The sequence below is a fragment of the Pongo pygmaeus genome, chromosome Y (assembly GCF_028885625.2).
Source record: "Pongo pygmaeus isolate AG05252 chromosome Y, NHGRI_mPonPyg2-v2.0_pri, whole genome shotgun sequence".
Classification (NCBI taxonomy): Eukaryota; Metazoa; Chordata; class Mammalia; order Primates; family Hominidae; genus Pongo; species Pongo pygmaeus.
The window spans coordinates 14,188,430-14,211,808 of NC_072397.2; the positions used below are offsets into that span (position 1 = coordinate 14,188,430).

Here is a 23,379-nt window from a genome sequence, read left to right on the forward strand (position 1 = left end):
AGAAGACAGAGTAAGACCCATTCTCGGAAAACCAACAAAAAAAGAGTCACATTCGGCAAATTAAAACTACGTAGTGTGAGGAGAATCAAAATAAATGAAACATCATTAGAGCCTACGCGATCCGATGGAGGAAACCAGCTTTCACATAATAACAGCGCCAGATGGGGAGAACAATAAGAAAGGGCAGAGAGAACACTGTAAGTAATAATACACCAAACTCCCCAAATGACTTAAAAGACATAAATGTAAAAAGAGTGCTCCTTTTCCATTCAAAGCCCTTAATAACAAGTGCAAGTGTCTTTTTCTGAATCCCTGACATGCATTCAGCTAGCCTGAACCTCTTGGTGAAGTTCCCAGACCACGATGTGCCCTTTCTATATGCTCTCATTTTCTTATTTCCTATCACTTATCTGTAGCAGGTCATAACGAATCATGATTGTTTGACATTCTTTGACACAATGAATAATTCAGGTATGAGTTCATTAAACAATAGTTTATGACATGTCGTGAAGAAATTCTGTACGCATGATGTTGGTTAAAAGATAATACAAAACTGAAATGGAGGAAGAAGAACATTTTCTACGTTTCATCATCGTGCTTGTGTTTACGCAGCATGTATCTACGAACTATAGCTGCCTGCTGGAAAATCATCTGACACAATCACTTGAAAGTTCTCCTTCCGCTTGGGAGACCACAGGCATACCCACTTTTTCACTTTGCCACCTTTTCGATACACTGAGCGGGATGAGTGGAATCCATGGGACTTTTGGCTTTGCTGCAATGCTCAGTATTTGTTTTTAACACTGTCATTGCTAGATTGGCCTGAAATAAACCGTTCATTATGGCTCACAAAAAGAACTCATCTCTTTCAGCTCAGAGTCTTTCAAAGAGGAATTTCATCCAGACATTCTGATGTCTGACGCCACTGCCAAGAGATTCAGAATTACAAATTAAATTCAGATAGAGAACAGAAAGGTAGGTGATACAGACGGAGAGAGTGTGGTGGGGAAGGAAGGGAAAGAAGAAAGGAAGGGTGTAAAGGAAAGGAAGGAAGAAAGGAAGGGAGAGAGAGTGACAGATGTTCAAAGACACAGATACAAATTCTAGCATGGTTGTAGAGATAGGCATGTACAAATTACCGCAGGTAGTGTGGAAAAATATGGGGAGACATAGGTGGAGTCAGAGGAAAGATACAAACCCACGCAGAGAGATAAACATACACAACTACAAACACACTAAAAACTACAAACACACACTTGGTACTTTAAACATGAAAAAGACCCTGACAGTAGATGTAACAGAGGTGTTTCAGAGTTACTGAGGCAGAATACAAATCCGTCAGTACCCTTAGCGTTTGTGGCCCATGTGCACGGATATTCAGTGGAAGAAGCGTTAGACAGCCTGTACAATTCAGCACCATCTCTGATAATACCAAAACAATGGATCTCATGTGAAATCACTAGACTGAATTGTATGTAGGATTTGAGGAAGGAGCCCAGTCGGCTGCATTCACTCGGTGGGGTGGCAATATGGCTGAGCCACCAACCCATGGCACGCCCTTCCATTGTAGACAGTTCCTGGTTTGCTGCCTGCCTTGTAAAAAGCTCTTCCCCTACCACCACTTTAAAACAGGCTAGTTCCAAAACTAGCCCTAGCCATCTATTTATGGTCTCCTTCTTATCTATTTACCTCCTAGAGAAATCATTGCAAGACACCTTCCTCAACTTTTTCCTATGCATTAAATTTGGGGCAAGACCTTTTCACATGACCTGATTATAGGCAAGTCCCCAGACATTTCCTAATCTGAGTTGCCCTGAGTGCAGGCACCAATCTGTGGCCCCATTCCCACTATAGGGATACTGTACTGGACCACAGTGTCTTTGACCTGCACACAGTGAGATAAAGGGCAGCTTCACGGGGCCAAAGGGTTCCGAATGTTTTCAGAATAATTTGCTGAGAAAACCTGTTTCTCCTGTGTTTGTGGGTCATGGGGACAGTAGTCAGAGGAGGACAAGACTCCCCCTCCAGAGCTTCAGCAGTGTGCCCAGGAGCAGGGGCAAAACTGGGCTATAGATTTTCAAAGCTCAACTGCTGATACCGAGCAGGAGGTGTGGAATGCGTATTGAAGGCAGTACAACAGATTCATGAACTTTGACTGTCAAACCTTCCTCCCTGAAACAACATAGCTCTTCTCACAGAAGCTGTGCCGACCAGAGTACATATGGGACAGGAATGTTAGCACTCTACTAGTGTGTGGCCAACATGGATGCTCATGTTGGAACTGTTTTTTCTGGGAACCGGGAAGAAAGTTCTGCCGCCGACACTGAAATCCTCCTCACCCATCAGTGACACAGGCAACCCCTCGTCTTGTGCATAGACACAGGTGTTCATGGGAAGCCGCCACCCACCCGTGAATGAAAACTGTATGTGTTGTCCTCCTGTGTGAGGCTTGCAACACATACTGTGCAACTATCTGCTCTTTACATTATTAAACTTAGGCAAAGTATGCTGAAAAGGCCACAGAAAATCAGAGGGCCCTGGGCTCCAGAAACAATCTGCAGTGCCAATCACTGGGGAGAATAGAGCCTCACTAGAGTTTGCAAGAGCACAAAATGCACTCGTAATGTTGGTAGCTACGTACACTACTGGTTCCTCACCTAACATACAATCGTGGAGAAAAGCTTAACCCAACTAAAGATGTAAACATCAACAAGAGTGTCCATATCCTGTGTCATCAAGTGACAAGACAGTCCATGCGTGGATTCCCCAGCAATCTTATATTCCACAAATCCAACCCCTTTCCCCGCACTTCTGCCAGTCTGTGTTTTCCCTTAGTCATCTACGCCAAAAAGCATATCCTGAATGCTTTCCCACATGCCTCTGTCACCTTTCCCACAGTCCCTCCATACACCTTACCTGCCCATTTCTTCTCACGTTGATGTGTGAGAAGTTCTGAGGGGCTGATTGTCCCACAAAAGGATTATGCATTCACCTTTAAAAGAACGTGAATTCAACAAGAAAGGGAACTTCAAGATTTCCATCATCCTGTGCTTATCTATTGTGTATGATGATACCCAAAATGAAGGATTTTAGAGGTCCCAGCAAACTGGGCTGTGGAAACCTTAACCCCTTTCCTTGAACTACTTCTGCTTCCATAGGACAAAGTAAGTTTCCAACTAAGCTGTCTTTTGCTTTGACCTCCCCAACTCTGTCCTGTAGGAAGAATCCCAACACATTCCACACCCATTCACTCCACAATTTTAGAGGCCCAGCTCCAACACAGACGGGTCAGTTCCATGAAGAAAATAAAGCATATTGATTGATCAATTCAATATGACACCCAAATCCAGGGGATAAACGTACACACACACACAGAAACAAACACACACACACACAGTCAAACATTCTTGAGAATATTTATTTGGCATTCCATACAATCCAAGTTTACCCCCTTTTCCTGTCTGATTTTTTTGTGACTGGGTCGGTTTTTCCTTTACTTCCTGGGCATAAGACCATGCTGAGTACTGACATCCTGCATACGGTAGTAACTTTTTAGGAGTTCTGCTGTTTTAAGTAAGGTCCGATGCTCCCTCACAGTCAACTCAACATCTGGGAGTCCCCTAGAGAAACACAAACGCATGTCAAAACGCATTTCTCTCAGCCATACTTTGAAATGTTTTAATTGCAGGGCCCGCTGAGAAAAGGATATCCCTTCCCCATTTGTGATCTCTTAAACTTCCTCCTACCATGGGTTACAAACTGTTCTCCGCAATACCTGCCCCATTCCCAGTACTCTCTGTGAGGGGAGTCAGCTAACAAGATGCATTGTACACTAAAAGCACACAGAAATCTGATGCGGCAATAGCTCAAGGAAATCCATCAATCTAAACAATCCTTTGCGGTCTAGGACAGGGATGACCAGGAGGCACATTCAGGGAGCCCAATCTCATGGAGTAGGTAGGATGACTGCCGCTGGGGTTGACGGCCATGGAATCAAGGGCTACAGATTGAAGTGAATGATTTTCAGCTTCACTTCTCAGTGATTCTGGAAATGGACTATGCTCCCCTGGGCTTAAGACTCACAGCTATAACCTGCCTTGCAGTGCAGTCTCTAATCTGCCTTTTTCAGCCCAATGCCATGAATGTCCTGGATTCTGTCACTCTCTCTCGTCCTCTCAAGGAATTTCTACATATAGGAAAGCAGCCTCAATTTCTACATTTCTGAAACGAGCGTCCAGGCTCCCTGAATAGGCAGGTGTGTCAACCCCCTCATAGTGGGCATCAAACAGCTCCAGTTCCAACTGAACGGCTCACCTGAAATCTCTGTTCCCTCTTCAGGTGGCTTCATCCTCTTGTAGTACGGCAGGGGATTGCGCCACAGGTCCTTACATAGGATCTGTCAGGGGAATCAATCGGCAAACGCCTCATCAGGGCTCAGACTGGTGACCCAAACAGGTGGGAACACACCAGGGTCATTGCTGATGTTTCCCAGTGAGGACCCACCTCAGCAATCCTATTAGATCCTGCGAAGTTGTGGTCAGAAAACCAGTTGAAGAAGTTAAGGCTGCTGTTGTGGTGTCTGCGGCGACAGGCCTCAACTTCATAATCTGGATACCACTGAATTGGAGTGGAATGAGAAGCCCTGTATTCTACAGAGACAGAAAGTTTTGTGGGAAGGGGACTGGATCACGTTGGCAATGATCCACCCACCATCTTCCTTCCACTACCCATCCTGGGAGCCACCTGTCACCTGTGATGTTCACCAGATATTCCTTGGTAATCACTTTATTCTGGAAGTAGGGGTTACTCCGAAAGAACAACATGATCCTGCAGAGATGAACGGGATGCTTCACTTCTTCCACCTGTCAGGACAAGGTGGAGAAAGTTTAAATACCTTTTTGGGTGAGGTGCCAACTGTTGCTCACAGGAACCAATTATTTCCCTTACCCTCCCCCACTAAACCCTCTAGCCTCAGTCTTGCTGTCCTCACCTCCAAGTTGATCATGTAGCTCAGCATGTCTTCATCTTGGTCAGTGATCAGGGCTGACATCTGGGGGTGGTTTGCAATCTGATTTAGGTCAAAGAGCCTTTACATGCGGTGGAAGGAGAAGCTAGGAGCAACAGGGAAGAAGGCCTAAGAGCACCCAGAGGCTGGGGTAGGGGATTTCTCAGATCTGCTTCCACGTATGACCTCCTTTCGCCTCCCCCTACCCCTAAAATAAGGCCCCTTGGCTTCACAGAGGGTGTATAATTCTGAGGCTGACTGCACTGACATGCGGAGGTGCGATTTGCAGAGACTTGCTGGTGTCTGAGGAGTGGCAGAACCTGCTTATAGCCGAAGACGCCCAGTCCCAGATCGGACTAGAAAGGGGGAGCAATCACACTGCCTTAAAAATAGCTTGATGCACACAAAAACCTATTCTGGTCTGAACTCGCTTCTGTTCTTCAAAAACATGCCCCAAACGTCTGCTGCTCGGCATCACCAAGGGTTTCTCTGCCGCACGCAGGAAAATAGTACCCACGCCTGCTGCAGTTTTCCCTAGCCACATTTGTCCGGGGCAACTCACCTTTGTTCCCCAAAGGTGGCGTCACATCGATGCCAAGCTGCCCATAAGTTACTTACACTTCCCCGAGAGCACCTCTCCACCAGAAAGGCAGAAGAAACACTGAGAAGGATACAACATTGGCCCAGAAGCCAGGGACGCTCTGGATGACCGCGCCTCTGCAGTCTAGGTGGGCCTTGCGCCTCCGCTCCATCTTTTCCCTCTGCCGAGAAAAGGCCTTCCTGGCTTGGGCATTAACCGGCCCCAGCTCCACCTGAACGGCCAGCAGCTCCTCCAGTGCAGACTCTGGGGTCATGGGCCCAGGGCCAGGCTGTGCCCGCTGGGCCTCCTCCTGCGGCTCCACGAGGCCCTCCTCCTGGGCCACCACCTCCACCTCCGCCATTATGTCATCCAACACCAGCACCGCCTCCTCCCCCAAAGCCACCTGCTCACTCTCCACCCCGGCCGCCCCCTCCTGTACAGCCTCCATCCTGAAGACGGTGCCCTCCTCTGCACTCCCACTGAGCAAGGCCTATGCTGCCCGAACCGAGCCACACGAACCCGGCCGCAGCCTTTATTGCACCCAGTGGGTCAGCGGGCCCTCAGTGCGCATGCGCGGGGCTCCCGGGCGCCCCCTAATGGACTGCGCGGGAAGAGCGCGGGGAGCCGCGCTGCGACCGCCTTCCTCCCATGCTGGCCAATGAATGGGAGGGCGGTGGGCGTCTCCCTGGGCGGCACAGCCACTGGTGGGCCTGCATCTCCAACTCCCCCTAACGCCAACTCCTCTCCCCAAACCTCCTCCGAGAAGCCCTTGGAGCTTGTGCCCGGTAGCTCGGCATCCTGGGACAGACGGGCTGCGTGGCATTTGGAATTGTGGGCACGGCAGCCCTGTGTCCTGACATCCTGAGTGTGGCAAGCCATGAAAATCTCTATGTGTCATGAACACATGAAACATCTCTCTTCGTTAGGCAGGCCAGCTGGATGGTACGGAAGCAATACTGCAGATCCAGAGAACTCTCTCTGGTTGCTGGGGCCAGGTTGACAGGGGCGGCCTAGGGGAAGTGAGTCGGGCCGGGCACGTGGGAGGAAAGTCGCCTCCTTGTGCTAAGGTGAAATTGATCTGTTGTAGAGGCCAGAACCCCGGCACACACTATCGCAGGTCGAGGCAAATACAGGCTCTGCGTACCATGCTTCCTCCCTGAGGATGCTGCAGTCCAAGGAGCATTCCAAAGGGCCTCTTGTCCTATGCCCTGGGCACACCAGAGGCCGGCCGCCAGGGTTGGCCATTGATGACTTGCGCGCACGGTGTTTTGCAATGCCTTGCCGACCCAGAGGCTCCCGCACCCGCTGCAGTGGCTGCGGTGCCTGCTGGTGGTGCTCTGCAGGCCCAGGGCCTGGGCCTCTGGCTCCTGAGCTCCTGTGCACAGTTGAGCCTGCGGGGGAGCCGAGCCCTGTGGCCATTGCAGGATCTGCGGGTCCAGCGGAGCTCCTCAGGAAACCTGGGTCCACGTGGGTGTGGGACTAGGTTCTCAGCAGGGCGATGCCCGTGGGTTTTTAGGGAGGGTGTCTGTGGGGGATCGGTCCCCAAGAGCCTAGGGGTGCGGAGGTTGGGCTGGGCTGCGCAGGCCGGGATCTGTGGGAGCACACAGGACGGCACCGTGTTCAGGCTGGAGGCTCTGCTGTTGAGGACGGCCGGAGTACAGAGCAAGGAGGCGGCCTTGGAAGAGGAGGCGGTGCTGATGGTGGAAGACATAATGGCTGAGGTGGAGGTGGTGGTTGAGGAGGAGACCGACGTGATGTGGCAGAAGGAGGGCCAGCGGGCACAGCCTGGCCCTGGACCAAGAACACCTGTGCCGTCAATGGACTCGCTGGAGGTCCTTCACTTGGAGCTGGGCTCCGTGAGTGCCCCAGGCCACAGGGCATCTCCGCCTTTTGGGCCAGAGCCATATCCTTGCAGCTTGCTTGTAGCAGCCCTGGGAACACGTGGTAGGCAAGGGGAGCCAAGCACAGCACTCACAAGGGAGAATCGCGGCGCCAAGGTCCCTTCCCGCGCAGCAGAAAGTCGAAGGGCACGTTTCCCTGGGAACGTCCCTGGAGGACGGGCAGTCTCTTTGCCATTGCCAGCCATTCAACCACCCCATGCTCTCGGTGCCCGTTTCCAACAGGCTCAGCCCAGAAACACAAGGTGCTTAAGACGGGTTCGCGGTGCATGGGGCTGCCGACCACCTCAAGGCAGGCACCAGCTCCCCAGATAGGCTTTCTTCCCCCTGCCGGCGCCGAACCCAAAGGGGTGTAGGCCTTGAGTCTATATAACCTCCTTTGCACCCACGCAATTCCCATGGGGAGCGCCAGGCACAACTCTGCCGCCGTTTCTTACTACAGGACTTCCCTCAAGTGGGCAGGCCCACCCCTCAGGGAGACTAGGATGAGAAGACAGCACACACCCGGACATCAGCAGAGCAGGTCCGGCACTCAGCACACAAAGGCCTCCTGCAGCTCATGAACCCGGAGAAGCAGCCGCCTCACACCACCCCGTGCCACCCCGCCCCTCCGCTCCTCAGCTGCAACCACCTGCCCACTTCTTCTTCCTCTCCGCTCTTGTCAGCCCAGGCCGTCTTGGCCGGGGTCCACCCACTCCACAAACCACCATAGCTGTGCCGTTGCCTCCTCGCCAGACAGAGACACAGGACCAACAACGGACGGTGACAGGCCAAATGTCTGGGAGATAGCCCTGCTCCACAGTCTCTGTGCTCTTGCAAAACTGCAGGGCGTCACGAGACTTGCCCACCCAATCATCTGGAGGCTTCCTGACCAGAGGTAGGTTGTTTGGCACACGAGATGTCGGCCTGGGCCGGAAACCATGATGAAGTCCTGCTTTGCTACATGATGGATTTGTAGGTCAGGCTGGGGAGCCTGGGTCGGTGGGAGGGGTCCAGTTTCTGAGTCAGTCTGTGGTCCCCCTGGGGACCAGGGTTGTCTCAGTGGGAGAACTGGAAAGTGGAAACTCGTGGTTCACTACAGCCCAGCTAGATAAGATGGTCGTATTGAATCCATTCTCTTTCTCCTTGATCAGGCAGGTGGAGGACCTCAGCGATCCCGGTTACCGGCGGCGGGATGAAGATTTCATGTCGTCACAATCTCTATTTCGACAGTGAAGTCATCATTAAGGAGTACTGTGTTGGCATCCTCGGTAAGGAATGCCTCCCAGCATGGTAGGGCAGCTGGTGTGTGGGAGGTGAGGTCTGGCATGAACCTTCCTGACTCCTCTCCCTGCAGGGTACAGAGTGTCTCATTCCACTGCAGTCCAGTGGTTCTGGGATCATGAAGGTCAAGCCTCCAGCTGCAGGCAGTACACCTCCTACCTGACCTTATCATATTGGAAGACACAACGGCTGAGCTTATCATATGACAGACATCATGGCTGAGGTGGAGGTGGAGGTTGTTTGGCTGAATAAGACTGCCCGGGTTTTGGCAGGATTGCTGAGGTGGGGTTCGCCGTGGGGCATCCTGGGAAAGGACTTCGCTGGTCATTCCTTGGTCTCCGGGGAACTGGCTTTAAGCTGTGACCTGAACTCCCCTGGACCTGCTTCTGCAGTCCCCTAGATCATCAGCCAGGGCCTATGGCTCAATGCTTTGCAGTTCTATCCCATGGAGGGAAGGACAGCATTAGAGACAGAACAGAGAGGAGGCCAGGCGAGCAACCAAGGATTGGCAACTCAGAGGCCTTTGAGTCCTGGATCTGTGCCCCTCATGGAGAACCCAAGGATCATGGAGGAGACTGCAGTGAGCAATCCCAGGCAATCCATGGGTTGGGGGAGAAAGGCCCATCAGGAAATTATAACACCCACATGTCAGGATTGGGGAACGTTAAGCCACTAGGATGCATATGTGGCTAAAGTCAGTGGGTGAGAAGCAGGGCTTAAGGGATAGCTGTCTCATCATCACTTGCCAGCTCCATGCCCTGCCCTAAGATCTGCTACCACCTGGGGCTCATTTTGAGCTCAACCAGGGCCCTCTCCCTCTCCACGCAGATGTCCACCTGAGGCCCACCTAGGTCTATGCCGTTTTAGAATGTTTCTCCCAGGACTGTCTTGTTCTGTTTCCATGACCCTGGGCTGCCCTGACATGTGTTATCGTCTCTGACATCCTCCCTCCCAGTGCCCTGCCTTCCCATACAAGATAGTCCACCTCACAGGGAATCTGGAGGACCACACTGGGATCCAGTGTGCGGAAATGTTCTATTTTCTTCATGGACAGGTATTTTGGAGCTTCCTCAGGAGCTGGGAATGTGAAGAGATCGCAAAATGGTTGGGGACCTTCAGTGTGTGTCCAGGGAGGGAACCTGGCTGGCAAATAAGGGCCACCTGAGTAATGGCATGGAAATCCAGTGTCAGTTATCTCCTTAAAGACCTGCTTTGTTACATCACCTACTATTAATATAAAAGTTAATTTCTTACAATAATGAAAAAACAAATTTCAGTATGAAGAAATATAATTTATTGATAATTGTATGGAAGAACTCCTGACTGATCCATTTTCCATTGTAGTTCTTATGCGAGACTTGAGGTGTTTAGCAAGTTTTAACATACAGACAAAAGACTGGGAGAATATGTTCACTAATCCTTGGCAGAATTAAAAAAAATAATAAGATATCAGTATAGACAGATTTTCAACGAAGCTAGATTTGTTATTTGATTTTCATCTTAATGTTACATTATTTCTATTTGTAGTTCTAAAATACTCTTTCTTCTTTGAAATGACAGATGTATATGGTGGGATGTGTCAAGTGCCCTTGGTCCGATTAAATGAAACAATCATTGTTCTTTTGGAAACTGGAGTAGGGCTCACGTGTCAAGCTAGACTACAAAGTAGGCAGCATGCGGTTTGAGGAACAAGATCTTCTAGTGCCCGAGCTCTTTCTTCCTCTATGTACTCTATATCCTTATTTTGCTTTGCAGTTTACAATGTCATGTTGTTCCCTACTCCCTTCTTTCCCAAATAGAAACCAACTTTGAAAAACAATCAGCTTTCAGACATTTATCCAACTCACAGGCAAAGTGAGAGTGAACTGTAGGTGCTAGAAACCGCAATCCACTGCTGTCAATTTTATTTTCTCATGTACGTTAATCTCTCCCTCTCTACCACCTCAGTATACATATACAGCTGTGATCTAAATTCTTAGATTGCTTTTATAAATTAGAATTTTTCCCGTTGTTTACTCCCCTGACACCTACCCCTTCATTACTTTTCTCCACTAAGCACGCTGTACCCACTTCCCTCATTTCTTCCCACTGGCTTTTCAGTTCAGTTCAATTGGGTTTTGGTCTCATTCCACTGGAACTACTTTTATCAAGGACAGCATTCCCATCTGTACTATTAAAACCACTGGTTACTTTACCATTTTCCTCTTACTCAAATTCTCAGCTTTATTCTGCACATTAGCAACTCTCTGTTCTTCAAACACAGAGCTAGGCCAAAATTCTCCTATTTTAGAGGGTTGGCAGCTGTTTTTTTCCCTCTTTATCAATGGCTGCTCTTTCAGATATATCACATAAGACTTCCCTGGAGAAAGCTTCACTTAGTGCCCAATGTACAGTAGTTCTGTCTGTTATACCAACCGTCACTACTATCTGTTACTCTCTTTCCGCGTCCCAAAATTTCCTTCACAACATTTACGACTGCTTGTGTCTTTTATTTATTATCTGTCTCTCCCTCTATGTAAAGCTTCATGAAGTTGGGGACCATTAACCCCATATTCATTGCTGTACCTCCAGAACCCAGCACAGTGCTTTTTGCATAGTAATAAACATGCATGCAATATTTATTATTCAATGAGTAATACACCTTAATAATCTTGAATAATGATAAAGATTAATAATAATCTAGAATCTTAATAAAGTTGCATTGAATAATTTGATGGATAGATGAATGGCAAGAATCCCACAATATTTTTTACTAGCCTCAATTTGAAAACTCATGCCAAGACTTGTGGACTTTATCTTTACAATGATTCTTGCACCTGTCTCTTTCTTCCAGTCCTTGCTTCAACTTTCTTTACCCAGGCCACCATCATATGTTAGTTTAAGCATTTAATAAAACTCAGAACTCACCTTCTGTCTTCTCTTGCTGATCTTCAACCCATCCTATATATTGCAGTTAGTCTTATAACCTTTGTGAAACTCTGATATTATTTTCCTATGAAAAAACAACAACAGCAACAAAAACTTGCCTTTGTGTAGACAGTTTGTTCTAAACTTTCTATCCTGGCATTTATGGGCCTTGAAGACCTGGCTGTAACTGATACAAGCTCTAAATGATCATAATGTCCCACGTATTTGTCTAGCTCTTTTTTGTGTGTACTTCTCTTTTGAAAGATTTATGACTCAAAGTTGTGTTATTACAACATTTAATAGAATGAGAACATGATGAGGGCAGAAACATGGTATGTTTTCCAATCTCAATATTTACAGCACTCTATGCATATTTACTGAAAAATCATTGTGTGCCCCAATTCTTGACGCTCTATGTTCAGTATCAAATAGAATATAGAATATAAAAATGATCAATTGCAAACCCTATATAGTGTTCGCGTGTAACTAAAAATACCGAATTCTGTACATTTTGTTTAAGGCAATGGATATGACTTATTATCTGTGCTACTCTTAAATATTGTTGTGCAACTGGTGCCTGCAGTTTCCTGAGCCAAAAGACGAAAAGTTTCGTCCTTAGAAATTTTTCGACTAAAAACTCCTCCAAATAATAAGAAAACACTTAGCAAAAAAAAAAAAAAAAAAAAAGGTATTGCTGCATGTGGTCTTTTCCCCAGAAAGATATGCAAGATATGAAGGGAACAATAGGATCAGGAAGTGTACTCAGAAGATGAAACTGTATAATGTGAAAAAACCCACTCTGAACAGTTCTGGCACAGGCTATCTGCCTGCAGGCCCTGGTATTGACCCTTAAGCATGCTGTTCAGAATTCCATTATAGAGGAATTAAGGTGGCCAAGAATATATGTTTGTGTGCGTGTTTGTATGTGTGTGTGTGTCTGTGTGTGTGTATGAGGGAGTTTCACTCTTTCTTATATATGTATATATGAGTGTGTGTATACATATACATGCATATGTGTATACACACACACACACACACACACACACACACACACACACACACACACCCCTACGTACAAGAGACAGAACCTCACTTTCTTGCCCAGACTGGACTGGAGTGCAGAAGCTCAATCTCTGCGCACTGCAGCTTCATCCTCCTGAGCTCAAGTGATCCTCCTGAACAGTCCTCTCACCTTAGCTTCTTCAGTAGCTGGGAACACAGGCACACACCTCCAGTCCTGGCTAATTTTTTGTATCTTTTGTAGAGACAGGGTTTCACCATATTTTCAAGCTAGTCTCCAACTCCTCAGTTCAAGTGGTCCACCCACCTCGGCCTCCCAAAGTCATGGGATCACAGACTTGAGCCACTGTGCCCTAGAACATATATTTCTAAATATTTCAAAATATTAATTTTGGCTGGGTGCGGTGGCTCACACTTGTAATCCCAGCACGTTGGGAGTCCAAGGTGGGTGGTTCAGGAAGTCAGGAGTTCAAGACCAGCCTGGCCAATGCAGTGAAACCACGTCCCTACTGAAAATATAAAAATTACTTAGGTGTTTTGGTGGGTGCCTGCAATCCCAGCTACATGGGAGGCTGAAGCAGGAGAATCCCTTGAACCCAGGAGTCGGAGGTTTCAGTGAGCTGAGTTCGCAGCAGTGCGCTCCAGTATGGACTACCGAGCTAGACTCCATTTCATAATACTAATAATAGTAATAACAATAATAATTGTTACTTGTATCATTCTGCATGAGAACAGTGTAATACAATTAAGAGCAGATGAGTACATAGGAACTTACTTTCATGGAATATTGTTCTTAACATAGTTGTTCTCAATTTTCAATGCACATAATTTTTCCTTCATGAATCTATAAGCTTGAGGTTTGAACACTCCACACTCAACACCTGTAGGGAATGCAAGTGAAAGCCTGCAGTCAGAATGTTACATCCTATTCCATGGGTACTAGCTGTTCCAGTGACATTTGTTAACATTTAGAAAAGGGTTGACATGATGTGCATAATTTTAATCAATCCTGGTGTTGTCTCTGAGTAAACAAAGTGCATGAGTGACATTGGAGATACTTCATGCTTTATCCCTGGATATATACTTATCTTCTAGTTTCATTTTTGTGTGTTTATTTTTGAGGTAGAGTTTCGCTCTTGTTGCCCAGGCTGGAGTGCCATGGCGCGATCTCAGCTCACCGCAAACTCCACCTCCTGGATTCAAGCGATTCTCCTGCCTCAGCCTCCCAAGTAGCTGGGATTACAGGCACTCGCCATCGTGCTGGGCTTATTTTGTACTTTTTTTTTTTTTTTTAGTAGAGATGGGATTTCTCCCAGTTGGTCAGGCTGATCTTGAAATCCCAACTCCTAGTGATCTGCCCACTTCAGCCTCCAAAATTGCTGGGATTATATGCAGAAGCTACCGCTCCCAGGCTTTTTTAATTTTTATTTATTTATTTATTTATTTATTTATTTATTTATTTATTTTGAGATGGAGTTTCAATCTTTCTTCCAGGCTGGTGTTTAATGGTTAAGTGGTGCGATGTCAGATCACTGCAACCTCTGCCATTCAGGTTTAACCGATTCTCCTGCCTCAGCCTCCTGAGTAGCTACGATTACAGTCACCCCCACACCATGCGTGGATAATGTTTGTATTTTCATTAGAGATGGGCTTTTGCCATTTTACCCAGGGTGGTCTTCAAATTCTGACTTTAGGTGATCTGCCCGCCAGTGCCTCCCAAAATGTAGGATTGCAGGCGTGAGCCACCGTGCCTGGCCTTCTGTTTTCATCTTACGCCATGATTGGTTCATCTTCCAGCTATGCTCCAGTCACCCTGAATTATGTTATACTCACTTTGATTCCAATAATGTACGAGCTTTTTTGTGTCCAGGCTCTCGCACAGGGCATTTCCTGTGTTTGGATTCCCCTTCCCATCTTGTCTGCCTTAAATACTACTACTCATTCTACTCTATCCAGAGCACTTGATGGTGCACATTCTGAGTTTCTAAGTAAAATACAGATGTATGTTACATAGATTTTTATGGAAAGAATCATCATAGATTTCATCACCTTTAAAAAGTGTCTGTGACCCCATAAATATTAAGATTCATTTGTTTCTGCCCATAATCAAACGTGAAACAGTAAAAGCATACACTGAGACCTCCTCATTTCCAACTGACCCAAACAAATTATCTGTCACAGATATTCTGTCCCTTTTCTCAGTTTTTATAGCACTTTATGTCTTTTTTTTCTTGAAACAGAGTCTCACTCTGTTGCCTATGCTGGAGTATAGTGGCATGATCTCCGTTCACTGCAACCTCCGTCTCCCGGGTTCAAGCAATTGTCCTGCCTCAGCCTCCCAAGAAGTTGGGACTACAGGTGTGTGCCACCAAGGCTGGCTAATTTTTTGTAGAGACAGGGTTTTACCTTGTTAGTCAGGATGGCCTCAATCTCCGGACCTCATGATCCTCCCTCCTTGCCCTCCCAAAGTGCTGGTGAGCCACTGCGCATGAACTACTTATCTCTCTTTTTACATCATTTCTATTTGTCTCCCTTTGGACTCAGCTATCACTGAAGGCAGAAACAATGTCTTATTCACCTTTGATCACAGAACTTAGCACAAATGGATTCATTTTAGCTGGGAGAATGTTGAAGCTTAAATCAATGTGCCTGGAATTTAAAATTAGCAATTTTCATATGCTAAAATTCTGGAGGATACAGTGCTTGCATCTTCTAACTATTACCCATACATTTAAAATTTTGACAGTCATTGCCCATCTTCAGGTTGTAATGTGAATACCAAGAAATACAACATTTCTGCTTAATAAAATATGACAACCTTCAGGTATGATAGGTTAACACAGACAGAATCAGTGTGATGGTATCTGCTTCTCCAAGATAATTTTTTCCAATTATTTTATTTATATGAATTATAGAAGTGAAATAAATAAGTAAAACAAAGGGGGATAAATTGTTGGCAAATAATTAAAAAGTCTCAGAACATAAGGATGCTTATTTACAGATTAAAAGGCGAACACCTAGCAAAATAGCATGAAAATCGATGAAAGCAGACTCGTGTCAAGATACATCAATGTACAATTTGAGAACACTGAGAACAAAGAGAAAATGGTGTAAGTTTCCAGAGAGGTAAAAATAGGTCACGAACAAAGGATGAGGAACCAGATGATTTAGAAATTTTCAACACTGGCCAGGCATGGTGGCTCATGCATGTAATCCCAGCACTGTGGGAGGCCAAGGCGCAGTTTGGGAGGCCGAGGTGCACTTTGGGAGGCCAAGGCAGGCGAATGACCTGATGTCAGGAGTTTGAGACCAGCCTGACCAACATGGAGAAACCCCATCTCTACTAAAAACACAGAATTGTCCAGGCATGGTGGCGCCTACCTGTAATCCCAGCTACTGGGGAGGCTGAGGCAGGAGGATCACTTCAATCCAGGAGGTGCAGGTTGCGATGAGCTGAGATCCTGCCATTGTACTCCAGCCTGTGCAACAGGAGCGAAACTCCATGTCAAATTAAAAAAAAAAAAAAATCTCAACACTACCGCTATAAAGCAGAAGGCAATGGATTATGGAGTTCTGATTTGAAAATTCTAAAAGAAACTGATTTCTGACATATGTTTTTATTTCCAAATAGACTAAAATCAAATGTACAAGGAGAAAACATAACATTTTTCAGACATATGAGAACTCGAAAATTTTGTCTCCAGGTGAACCTTTCCTCAAGAAATTACTAGAGATTTTTTCCTACCAAAAAGAAGAAGTAAACCAAGAAAGATAAAGATGTGAAATGCAGAAAACAGGACACACAAGAAAAGAGAAAGATAAATTCTTAAAAGGGTAGTGAATGTAAGTCCTAGAATGAGACAATTGAAACAGGCCTGGAGGGCAACCAGTCAAGACTGTCGTAGGGAAGCAGGCTATAAGAGAGTGTTCTTCAAGGTGGGAGCATTTATACAGCAATTGATGTGAATAAAAGTCTTGATATGAGATTTAAAAAACTACTAAAGAATTTTCAATTGAGTTAACACAAGTTGAAATAAAATTAAGTGGAAATTGAACAACAAAATTAAAACCACTATTTCTCAGCAATCCATGGATTATCATAATAGGAATTTAAATGTACTTAGAACTTCACGATACTGCAAATATTACAGATTAAATTTGTGAGTAGCAGGAAAAGTGACATTACAATAGGAGTTTAAAGAGAAATGTTTCTACAACAACTTGAAAATTAATGTACTAGATATTTAAATAAAGAACTTTTCTTCTGTTCACCTTTGTTTCTCACAGGGTACACTCGCTGTGTAGCCCAGGCAGGAGTGCAGTGGCATCATCTCCATTCACCACATCCTCTGCCTCCCAGGTTCCCCCTCTCGACTAGCTGGGATTACAAGCATTCGTCACCATGCCCAGCTAATGTTTTGTATTTTTAGTAGAGGCCAGGCTTCACCATGTTGGCCAGACTGGTCTCCAACTGCTGATCTCAGGTGATCTGCCCGTCTCAGCCTTCCAAAGTCCAAAGTGCTGGGAATACAGGCGTTAGCCATCGTGCCCAGCCAACTACAGTACTTTTTACCTAAGCGACTGGACGAGTGGAGTTGCTTTGTTTTTTTTCTTTTTTGACACATGGTCTCGCTGTGTCATCCAGGCTGGAGTGCAGTAGTCTGATCTTAGCTTACTACAACCTCTGCCTCCCAGGTTCAGGCGGTTCTCCTGCCTCAGCATCCCAAGTAGCTCGACCACAGGAATGTGCCACTAGGCCTGGCTACTTCTTCTATTTTTGGTAGAGACAGGTTTTTGCCATGTTGCCTAGGCTGGTGTCGAACTCCTGACCTCAAGTGACCCACCAACCTCGGCTTCCCAAAATGTGGAAATTACAGGCGAGAGCCACCACGCCCGGCCTGGACTTGCGGTTTTTTGACATAAAAAGAAAGCTGTGGAGGAAAAAGCTTGGTTTGTGGGAGCACCTGAGGTCAGTTTGATTCAAAGGTTTGGGATACCTATTATCTACTGGCAGTGATGGTATGTTGTTAATGTACAATATGTTCATGCACATAGCATATGTATATGCTCATCAGATGTTTTCAGGTAAAACAAATAGTCATTCCAGTAGTTTGAGCCATTACAGCAATTTCCACCAGGGGATTTCACAGTCGAATTCCAGTTGTGGGCAACAGTGATTAACATAATGGTTATTAATGAGAAGAGATTTTGAGACGTCCAGCCATGTTGAGATGTCAAGGCCTTGAAGGGATGGGTTTGGCATATTATGAAGAAAGAGTGCATTGGACTGGATACTAAGAAACACATTGAATTGTTTTTCTTGCCTCTATAACATGAAAGGACAATTAGAGATATAGAAACAATGGAACATTTCACAGCATGGCTTGACATTTCACTGAACTTTTATCCTTTTAAGCATATACAAAGTTTGTGGATCACACCCTGAGAGCTGAATTAGAGTGAGAATTAACTTCCCGGTTGCCAAAGGAGAACAAGGAGAATGAAGGTGTCCGCAGTTAACAGTATTGGATTAATTGAAATGAAGGTTGACAGACTTTTTTGGCTTTCCAACAAATTGAGTAAAGAAAAGGTAACTGCTTTTCTAATTTCACACATACACAATAGTGGATAAATTAAAAATTACACAACCCATATATTACGGGTATCTCCTAGAAATGTATATGTACATGGGCAAACTCACAGTGTGCACATACGTGTCTATAGCTAAATAAATACAAACCCATTGACCAACAGTTAGCAAGTTAGAAATTATTCTTCCATTTCACCATTGCCTTTCCCAGAATTTTGTCACAAATATGATTTTTCCACATATTTGACGCCTACTCTCTGGAGGGATGTCATGTATACACACAGTAAAGCTGTGAGATATCACAATGTTAGTGTCAGAGAAAACAATAACACCGGTTTTATAAAAGAGTAATTGTGAGGAGAAAGTTATACTTCACATTACTACAAATACACAAGTAGGATTTCATTAAAAGCTGAAATCAGTCAATATAATTTGTTTTTAATGTTTTATTTAAAATACTTAATTTCAACAGGATTACTCAAGGAAAATAACGGTAGTCGTAATAAATAATGAGGAAGAATTCCCTCTAATTGTTGATTATTTAAAATGTGAGTAAAATACTAAAAGACACTGTATAATGTAGTTTCATGAAGCATTCTTTATGGTTTACATAAAATTAATAGTCTCAATGGAATATTTGGAGACTGTGAACATTCCATATATCAATTTATTGTACTTTCACTTTATTACTTACTTGCGTATCATCACTGATGGAAATAAAAATGTGTATATTTACACATATGAAAAACGTGGATTTTTGTTTGTTTTCTAGTCAGAGAAAGTTACCAATAATTTTGTCTATATAGGAAACTTTTTGCAAACCCAAATTCTGAACTTTCTTTTCTTTTGAAGATTCTTATTTCAGTCTAGGTATGAAAAGGAATTGGCTGTGATCATTCTTTGATTTCACTGTTATTTGTGAGTTTCTGATACAGAGTTAGGAATGTACAGACTTTAAAACTTGCTTTCTTTTTCTTCGTCTCCCTTTGGACCTGTATATGTGATTTCTGCAGTAATGTGCACCATTATCTCACATATGGTTGCTGAAAGATACAAGCATAAATAGAATTCTTAGTTTCACTGAATCTTGGGGAACAGACAAGTAAAACTGAAAGATAATTATGGTATGAATGTAAGTAAGCAGTTTATCACAGAGGTACAATAAGGGTGAAAATCTATTTAAAAATACATGCCTCATCCAAAACATGAGGTAGTAAAAATGAAACATTTAAGTTGGCATGAAGAACAGTTTAAAAGTTGTGATTATTTCCGGTGAGAGCAAGTAGCTGAAACATCATGAGGAAGTCCTTCAAAGCTACATGTTGGATTGCTGGTCAGGATGGTAAGCCCGGGTCTGGGGAAGGGTTCTAAGATCCAGGTCAGTTTGAGGTGCTCCTGGAGCTCAGGGGTGTCTCAGTCGGGGAGCTAGGAAGGGGAAACGCATGCTTCACCCCAGCTAGAAGGCCACCTCAGCCCACCTAGATGAAATTGTCCCTTGGCTGTCCTCTTTCTCCTTCTTGGACAGGCAGGAGGAGGAACTCACTCATCATGAGTACAACTGGCAGGAAGAAGTTTGCCTGTCATCACAACATTTACTTTGGCAACGAAGTGCTCACTAAGGAGTATTGCGTTGGCATCCTCAATGAGGAGTGCCTCCTGGTATGGTAGAGGGGGTAGTACCTGGGAAGCTCGGCCTGGCGTTAGCCTTCCTGACTCCTCTCCCTCCAGGATACAGGGCGACTGGCTCCACTGCAGTCAAGTGGTTCTAGGCTCATTCAGGTGAAGGCCCCAGTTTCCTGCAGGGCACTGCCTAACTGAGCTTCCTCAGCTGGTTGGCTGACTGTGACTGCCCAGGGTATGGCAGGTTTGCTGAGGTGGGGCAGCTATGCGGCGTCATGGCAAAGGACCTTGTTGGACATTCCTCGGCATCGGAGGAATTGGCTTTGGACCGGAACCTGACCTGTCACGACCACTTTGCCCAGTCCCCGAGGTCATCAGCCAGGGCCTGTGGCTCAATCTCCTGCAGCACTACTCAACGGAGTTAGGCCCTCAGAGAGGGAACGGAGAAGAGGACAGGGAAGCAGCCCAGGCCTGGGGGTTGAGAAGCCTGTGGGTCCCGGAGTTAGGATGCACATAGAGAAGCCAAGGCTCAGGGAGGAGATTGCAGTGAGCAAACTCAGGCCATCATGGGCTGGTGGAGAAAGGTCCATAAGGGAACTGTAGTTCCCACATTTCAGGATAGGGGAACCCTAATCTGCTAAATAGGCATAATTAGCAAAGGTCAATGGGTAAGAAGCCAGGATCAAGAGATAGCTGCCTCATCATCCCTTGCTAGCTCCCTTCTCTGTCCTGAGGCGTGCCACTACCTGGCCTTCAGTTTGGGATCCACCAGGGCTGTCTCACCCTCCATACAGATGCCCATCTGAGGCCTGTCCAGGTCTACATCCTCCCAGAATGGCTCTCCCAGGCCTGCCAAGTCCCATTTGGATGAACCCAGGCTCTCCTGACATGCTTGTTCCCCTCTGCCATCCTCATTCACCCAGCAACTCCCCACCCACAAAAAAGGCAGGCCATCGCACAGGGAATCTGGAGGACCACACAGGGCTCACAGGGGAGGAAATGTGAAGAGACAGCAAAACGGAAGGGGATCCTCTGTGTGTTTCCAGGAAGGCAATCTGGCTGGACATTAAGGCCCACCTCACTATTGCTGAGGACACCCAGTGTCTCTTGGCCCTGAGCATGTGCACACAAACACATTGTCTAAATGGCATTGACATCAATACTACCTGAGTGATCCTCAGATCCTATACAACCCCTGTAAAAATATCAATGACCCATTCTTCTTAGAAAAGTAATCTGAGAATCCTAAATTTCCTGTGAAACGGCAGAACATCCTGAAAGCCCAGAGCAATCCAGTAAAACGCACAAAGCTGGAGGCATCACACTACCTAACTTCATGATATACTACTACAAAGCTTTACGTACCGAAATAGGATAGCACTGCAGAAAAGCAGAGACTTGAGCTTATGAAAAACAATAGGAGCCCAGAACTAAGTCACTGCATTTGCAGCTAAGTCACGGCCTTTTCCCAAAGAAGCAACAACGCCCAGTGAAAAATCAAGTATCTTCTATAAACTAGGTTGGGGACAAACTGAATAGCCACATAAAGGAATTTACAAGTGGATAATTTATCACCAACCTCCAATGTCAGACAGGAAACAATAAAAATACCAGAACAAATCACAAGGAAGAAGCTCCATGGCATCTCTGTAGGCAATGATGGTCTCAAAGTGACTGCAAGAGCACAGTAAACACCATCAGAAATAGAGGATGTAATCATATCAAACTAAAGTGCTTCACCACAACACAGAAAACTAAAGAAACAGAAGGGGCATCCTACAGGATGGGAGCAATGATTGGGTCACCATAGATCTGTTAATGGGTCAATATTCAAAGTACATAAGGAACTCCCCACAACTCAATAGCTTGAAAACAAATGGGCAAAGGCTGGAATACTCATTTCTGAAACTAAGACATACAGTTGTCCAGAGGACACACTAAAAAGTCCTCATCATCCCCAACCCACCAGGAAAATGCAAATCAAAACACAATGAGATTTCTTCTCACTTCAGTCAGAATGCCTATTTTCCAAAAGACAAGAAAAAAAAAAAAGAAAAAAGAAAACCCTCATTTCTGGTGAGGATGCAGAGAAAAGGAATTCCTTGCTCACTTTTGGTGAGAATGTAAATTGGTGCAGGCATTACAAGAAGTTTTATGGGTTTTATTTAATATAAACAGTCTTCAAAAATCTACAGGTAGAACCACCCACCATATGATCCAGCAAATCAAAATACCCGGGCACGCCCACAAGTACACAGATCAGTATGTTGAAGGTGTGCATGCACCCATGCAGGTATTGTTGCACTCATTACATTTTCCCTAGAGCCAAAATAACGGAAGCAACCTGAGTGTCCCTCAATTGATGAGTGGATTAAAAAAATGGGGTAAATACACCTACGCGGAATGGAAAAATGTAATGCAATAATAAATAAGGAAATCCTGCCAGTTGTGACAATGCGTGTGAATCTGCTGAATGTGTGCATGCCATTTTGTTAAGTCACATAAGCCAGGTATCTGAAAGGCAACTAGCACATGACCTCATTCTTATAAGAAATTGAAAAAGCAGACTTCACAGAGGTAGTGACTCCGAAGGCGGGGGTGAAGAGGGTGCACTGAGGAGATGCTGGATCAAGAATTCATATTTCTAGTTAGAAAGGAGGGATAGGTCAAAAATATTTTCTTCAGCCTGCTGACTATAACTGGTGATAATGTATTCTTTCTCTAACAAAATTCTAAGACAGTGCATGTCAAGTTTTTTCACAACAAAAATGACAAGTATGTGAGATCACGCATATGTTGATTAGCTGGATGTATCCAATGCATAATATATATGACCTTTTGAACAACACTCCTTATGTTATAAATATGTATCATTTCATATGACAGTTTCAAATAAACACACAATTTTTAAAACGCCTTAAGAGAATAAATGTCAATAAACTATTTTATTATAAAGCGGTGCTTTTCATTTCTATCAAAGTCTTTTTCATGACACAGGAAAGAATGCAACATCGTTTGGTAAGTTAAGGAAAAATATATATGTGCACATATATATATATAAATTTATAAATATGAAAATCGCAATGAATGCTGACGATGAGTTGAAAGATAGAAATTAGAGGCACGGAGACTACAGTCCATGAATTGAAACCTTCACTGCATGTTTGAAAAGAAGACGTGAGGAGGTAGAAGAAAAAAGCAAAAAACTCAAAGCCATGCCAGGGCCATGGGTCACACCTGTCATTCCGGCACTTTGGTAGGCTGAGGTGGGAGGATTGCCTGCACTCAGGAGTTCCAAAGGAGCCTGGGGCAACATGGGCCCATATCCAAAAAGTAATCAATTGCTAAATTAATACATAGCTGGGAAGGGTTGCATGCACCTCTAGTGCCAGCTGTGTGAGAGTCTGAGTTGAGAGGATCACATGGGTGTGTGGTGTCTGGGATGCAGTGGGCTAAGACCCTGGGGCTGCTGTCCAACCTAGAAGACAGAGTAAGA

The 23,379-nt window shown here is 45.2% G+C and overlaps 1 pseudogene; it reads right to left on the reverse strand.

Moving 5' to 3' along the window:
- Positions 1–3,401: 3,401 nt before the first annotated feature.
- LOC129025842 (testis-specific Y-encoded protein 8-like) lies at positions 3,402–6,156 on the reverse strand (annotated as a pseudogene).
- Between the last annotated feature and the right edge of the window lie 17,223 nt (positions 6,157–23,379).